Source organism: Cryptomeria japonica, chromosome 10 (assembly GCF_030272615.1).
Source record: "Cryptomeria japonica chromosome 10, Sugi_1.0, whole genome shotgun sequence".
NCBI lineage: Eukaryota > Viridiplantae > Streptophyta > Pinopsida > Cupressales > Cupressaceae > Cryptomeria > Cryptomeria japonica.
Genome location: NC_081414.1, coordinates 183175230 through 183181456, shown reverse-complemented (window position 1 = coordinate 183181456; position 6227 = coordinate 183175230).

The following is a 6227-nucleotide window of genomic DNA, read 5'->3' as shown; positions in this document are numbered from 1 at the left end:
CAGCATGCACCTTCGCAGGTTCTACACATAAGCTCTTTTTGAGTATCCTAACGCAAAAATACAAAAAAAAAAATCAAAAATTTCAAAAATGCAAAAAAAAAACTATAAAACAAAAAAATCGTTACTTGGTGAAAACCTGGCAAACAGGCGCCTTGTGACAACAAAAAAATTGAAAAATCGAGAAAAGTAAAGAGAAATAATTTCGTCCAACGGTGAAAACCACTTCGGTGGCGCCCTGGGCAAGTACCATGGTGAAAACTGGGTCACCAGCGCCATGCGTAGAGACATTGCTCCTCTCTCCTTCAGGATTCTCTTTCATCTTTCACTTTGCACACACTCACAACCTATTCGTTCACAATAAACTTACCCATTCCCATCATGGCTTGTTATTGATCTACCTAAGATTGGTTAGCCATCCATAACCTCCCTTTTCACTCCCTTTTCCATCCATAATAAATCAGATCCTATCTGTGACTACGGCCAATCCTACGTCTAGTGATGGGTATGGAACTAAGAACATCACATGTTTCGAGGAGTACAGTTTCTTCCAGCTTCCTTCAAGTCTATCTACGCACAATCCACAATAAAGCAGCATTTGCATCACAGATCCGCAATAAAGTTCCATCTTCTCCGCAATAAAGTATCAGTTTCATGGATTCAGTCAGTTTCAGATGAGACACAGCAGCAACAATGGGCTTCAACAAAATCAAATCTTTCAACAGACTCAGACAACATTATGGTTCAGTGTTAATATATCCTTTTGTGAAAGTGAACATTGTGACCACAATCAAACATGACTTATACAAGTGACAAGAGACACTAAACTTGAGGACTACAGTGGATGTTGGTGTCGAGTCTTGGTTTTCTTTTGATTTTATCTTTTGGTGACATGTCTTTTAGCTTTTCCGGGATGTCTTTGACTAGAGATTCTATCTCCAGGATGTCTTTGACTAGAAAGGCGAGGATGGGGTATCGTCACCTATTTGCATTTGCTGTCTGTCGATTGTCTTTTAGTAATGCTATGACTTGTCCAAGGATATGAGGACACTGTGAGTCTAGTATGAACTGGGGCATTCCTTGTTTGTGACTGTCTTATCTCCATGCAAACAGGTACGATGACTTTCTGGGCCGAACAAATGCCTCGATTGTCATAACCTATTCTGCCATAATAAAGCTCAATGATGATAACACACAAGAAGCTCTTTCATGTTCATATCTTCTATCTTCCATCCCCCTTTCTTGATTGACTTCCATTGTCCTTCTCAAGTCCGCGTAGCCTGCTATCACATGACTGAGTATAATGACACACCAAAAACATTTGCATTTCATGTAGCTGCACCTACATCACCACATATAAGCATTTCATACATACATATAGATATCACAATTGCATCACATCCTGCATACAACACATGTTAGCACATCTCACATTTTCATTATGTAAATAATCATTTGCATTATCATATTCATTTGCATTACATACATTCACATTTGCATCATGCATCACATATACAACATAAAAGAACAAAAATATATTGCATTGCATCATATAAGCATCCATATCATAAAACATGTATCACATAAGAACATTTCATCACATAAGGTACACATGCATATAGCTGCCGCAAAAATGGATCATCTCTCATATATAATCAAAAGTGTCATGATACAATGATGTTAAAAGAATCATATATGGCTACAAAATCACTCGCAGGTGTCTACAATACAAAAATGGTACAATACTGATACATAGGGAGCCCTCTACGGCTATGATGAACTCCCTCCCTCGGAGCCGCCTGGCCTCGATGGAGTTTGAGCCCTAGAAGGACCCACCCCAAGATCAACTCTCCTGGCCCCTGTGTCCCCTGCAACCACCCCTCGTGTCGTCCTATCCAGACAGAGGAACCCACTGATAACTCCTGTCAACACTATTGGTAGTGCTAATCCTGTCCATGTCATGGTATCCCATGCCACATGTCCCACCCTCATCCCTAGTCCTGGATCCTAGAACACTTGTCTCAGTGCATCCCTATCTCCGTCTCGATCATAGGGTACTAACTCCCCATCGATCGGTATCCGTAGAATCCTATATACATCCTCCAAGGTGACTGTCATCTCACCCATCGGCAAATGCAAACTACAAGTCTCTGAGTGCCATCTCTCAGCCAGTGCAGTCAACAATCCCATGTTCACCCGAAACTCAGGCACATACAAAATGTATCTCAATCCCATAACCTCAATCGCAGCTCAGTCCTCGGCTGTCAACTCAGGTCGCAACCTCTGAGTCGATGGGAATCTCTCCCGTGACTCCAGCATCGGCACGTACTCCTGCAGTCAAGCAAATCAAATCATGTCAGTCATAGTGGCATTCACTATTTATCACAAAATGCTACTCGCTATCTAAATGCACATAGCTATTTATCCTAGTGACACTCACTATTCATCACAAAGTGTTGCTATCTATCCTAGTAGTACTCCCTGTTCATCACAAAGTACTACGTGTGTGACACTCACTGTTCATCACAAAGTGTTACTCACATTTGCACTCCCTGTTCATCACAAAGTGTTGCCTATCTTGGTGCTCCCTGTTCATCACAAAGTGCCTTGATCTATCTTAGTCTTCCCTAGAGGACCTTCTTGAGTGTATCCTCTCAGCAGCTTATCCAATCGACAGCATATGTTCATCACAGAACTGCCGATTTGACTTGGAAGACATAAATGCGCATTTATTACATTACCTAGTATGCATTAATGACAACAATAAATGCATCAAAGTAAAAGGAGGTTTTGTGGTACTCACTGGCTCTCCTGCCTCCGTTGGCCTCTAGAATCGACGAACATGGTCGAATCTGTGAACAAAAGCCATCGCTGCTGACTGTTGCTGCTTTATTTTCGCTTTGCACTATGCTCTTGTGATGGTGTAGATGACAATGAGGATGTATTTTCCCCCGTGGTCTATCTTATAGATTGCCCTAGCTCTCATTTCCCGAGTCAGTCTTCCATATCCTGTGACTTTGTCACATTATCCACTCAGTCCATTCTATCCCGTCTTTCTTATCGAGAGATTGTCTGCAATCTTTTCAGACATTTTCATCCAATCTCTCGAGGGGGCATATAATTCCCATCCTGGGGCAACTCTGTATCAGTTCATCTTATCTTCTTTGAAACAACGCGACAAGCCGCATTGTCTCAAAGAGGGGCAAAATGTAGACACCTAAAATTGTCATGTCTAATTAAATAAATATTTTATTTATTTAATTATCTAAGCCTAATTCTTCTATTAATTAAATAAATTTTTATTTATTTAATTAATTCATTTATCTTCTTCTAGCCTTATTTCTCATTTAAATAAATACATTTATTTATTTAAATTATCCCTTTCCTAAATTAAATAAATATTTTATTTATTTAATTGTCCTACTTCTTCTATTAATTAAATAAATCTTTATTTATTTAATTAATTCACTATCTTTTTCTACACATGACACATGTCATTCATCTCTTATTTCTTACACTACCTACCTCTTTCATTATTTTGGTATTTCTTATACCTACCCTTTAATCCTAGCCGACCTCTCTTTTTACACCTCTCAATCTTAACCCTCCATTTCATATTGTGTCTTCTATTTAAGGAGATGCTTTCTTCATTGTCAAACCCTAATCAAGCATTCTAATGACATACCCTAACTACTTGATCAATTGACTACACTACAATTCTACTTGCAACCACATTCCGTTCTTTGTTGAGCTCTTGTGCATACAAAAATCTGAGAGCAAGCATATCAAACAAGATCAATGGAGATAGGAAGAATGGAGATCAAAACCCTAGTGGACATGTGATGGTATAATCTTTGTGATTTTTGTGTTATTTTGCATTGTCTTAGGTTATCTTCATATGTTATGGTGGATCTTTGTTCATTGTTAGGCTAGGGTTTGGTGGTTGAATCCATTTTAGTCTTTCAATATTGTTGTTTATTGCTATCCATTTTCACCATATACACCTTCCACTTCAGGGAGAAACACAGATACCACTGATTACACGCAAGCCGTGTATAATTACACTGTGAATCACCTATATGATGCCAGTGAACAAATTGCAACTATTACCATAAAAAATCCCAGCTACACTTGCAATGTTGTTACACATCGCGACAAGATTACCATAAAAGTAGCTCCACAAGGCACCACATCTATCCCAAAGCAGTATAACCTTGTGGAACAGTTAGATAAAACACCCACACTGATATCTATCTTAGAGCTATTGTGCCTATCTCCATCTCATAAAACAGTCTTTGATCAAGCTCTCCAAGAGGAGTTAGTTCTTGCAAACCTAAATACAGATCAGTTCCAAGCCATGGTTGGCAATCTAAGGTCATCACCTTGTCTCACTTTCTCTAAAAGTGATAACACATCCTTCCAGCAACCTCATAATGCCTCACTCCACATTGAAGGATTTATCAACCAACATAGGATCAAGCGAGTCTTGATCAACAATGGAGCAGGCCTGAATATTTGTACACTACAATTAGTAACAACTTTGGGATATGCAATTGAATCAGTGGATCCCCGCAAGAAGATAACAATCAAAGCCTATGATGATGCAGAGCGTTCATCAAAAGGAGCCATTGTGCTACCAATCCGAGTAGGCCCAATGGCAAAACACATCATCTTTCAAGTTTTGGACCTTCCTCTGCCATACAATTTATTGTTTGGAAGACCTTGGATACACACCATGCAAGCCGTTCCATCCACCTACCATCAGTGTATCAAGTTCCCGCATAATGGTGTAGAAATCACAATCTCGGGCGATGAAAACCCCTTTGCATATTGTCACAATATCAGTCATCAACCAAAGATTACCGTTCCCAACAATAGAGAAGCTATCTCATCCACATCATATGTAAGTCTTGCCTCTCTTTCTAGTTCAAACATCACTATACCCAAGCAAGATAATCTCAAGATGAAAATAGCAGAGGAAGGTCCTAGGGAATACAATCTCATCAAATGCTTTTGTGTTGGACAAATGCCCACTTTTCCTAGAACTCATGGTAAACCTCAACAGTTACTTCAAACACCACTGGTCAAGCCAACATGCACTTTGATGCCATTCATCCTGGGAAAGAGTCAAGAAGAAGAAAACAAAGATGAGGACTTAGCAGAATGGATCTATAAAGACCCAATCACCATGGACATTCCACAAGCTAAGCTTCTGACAGATGAATATGGAAAAGGCCTTCTCATTATGCAAAGAATGGGTTATGATGGTCAAAGTGCTTTAGGACCTTGTAATCAAGGAAGACATGAACCACTGCAGTAGAAATTAAAGCCGAAAGATAATACAATACTAGGCATTCAAAACGAGATCCTTCCTAAACTCAGATTCAGAGGAAAACCCAACAAACCTCTATATCAACCTAAAACTCTAAAGAGGTCACCTTTGATTATATCAATAGCACCACAAACCATAGCAACTACCCCATTGAGGCTAAAAATACCAGCAAAACAATCCACATCACTAGTCATCCCACCAATCAAACCAACAACCCCATCAACAACAACCATAACATCAATAACACCATTAGCAACAACAACTGTATCATAACCCATAGCAGTATCTACAACACTAGAAACTCCAACAGAAGCAACATATTCAACACTACCCATACTCCCAGTATCGAATTCATTGATCCCCATAATCCTTCCTACATCACCCATCATTTCATCTATAAAGGTACATCAACCGATCACAACTACAGTGTTTAACTCAAAGGATATCCCAATATGGTATAGTAATCGGATACTGGACAGCAACTCAGAGACCAACTCACATGAGTGGGAATTTGATTCTATCTAGCTTAATACTTCAAATGAGGAAGACACATCACTACCTCCACCTCGCAAAGACATCCCTATTTACGGAGAAGCACATATAAAGACCTCTTGGGTTCCTAAGCTGGAAACTTCTTCCATAGACCCTATGTCACATCCAATGCCTGATTTTGAAAGGGAGAGTACCATCAATGACCTTCACCACAATGTCTTAACCCTCATTGACACATCTAACGGAATTAACCTGGTCGATGAGGTAATACCCATTATCCATCCTGAACTCATCGAATGGAACCAACCTAATCCCCCATACCTTGACCATTTCCAAAATGATGAGGTGATCATTGACTTATTGGAACTACAGGATAACATACCAAGTAGGGATCACAAAGCTGGAT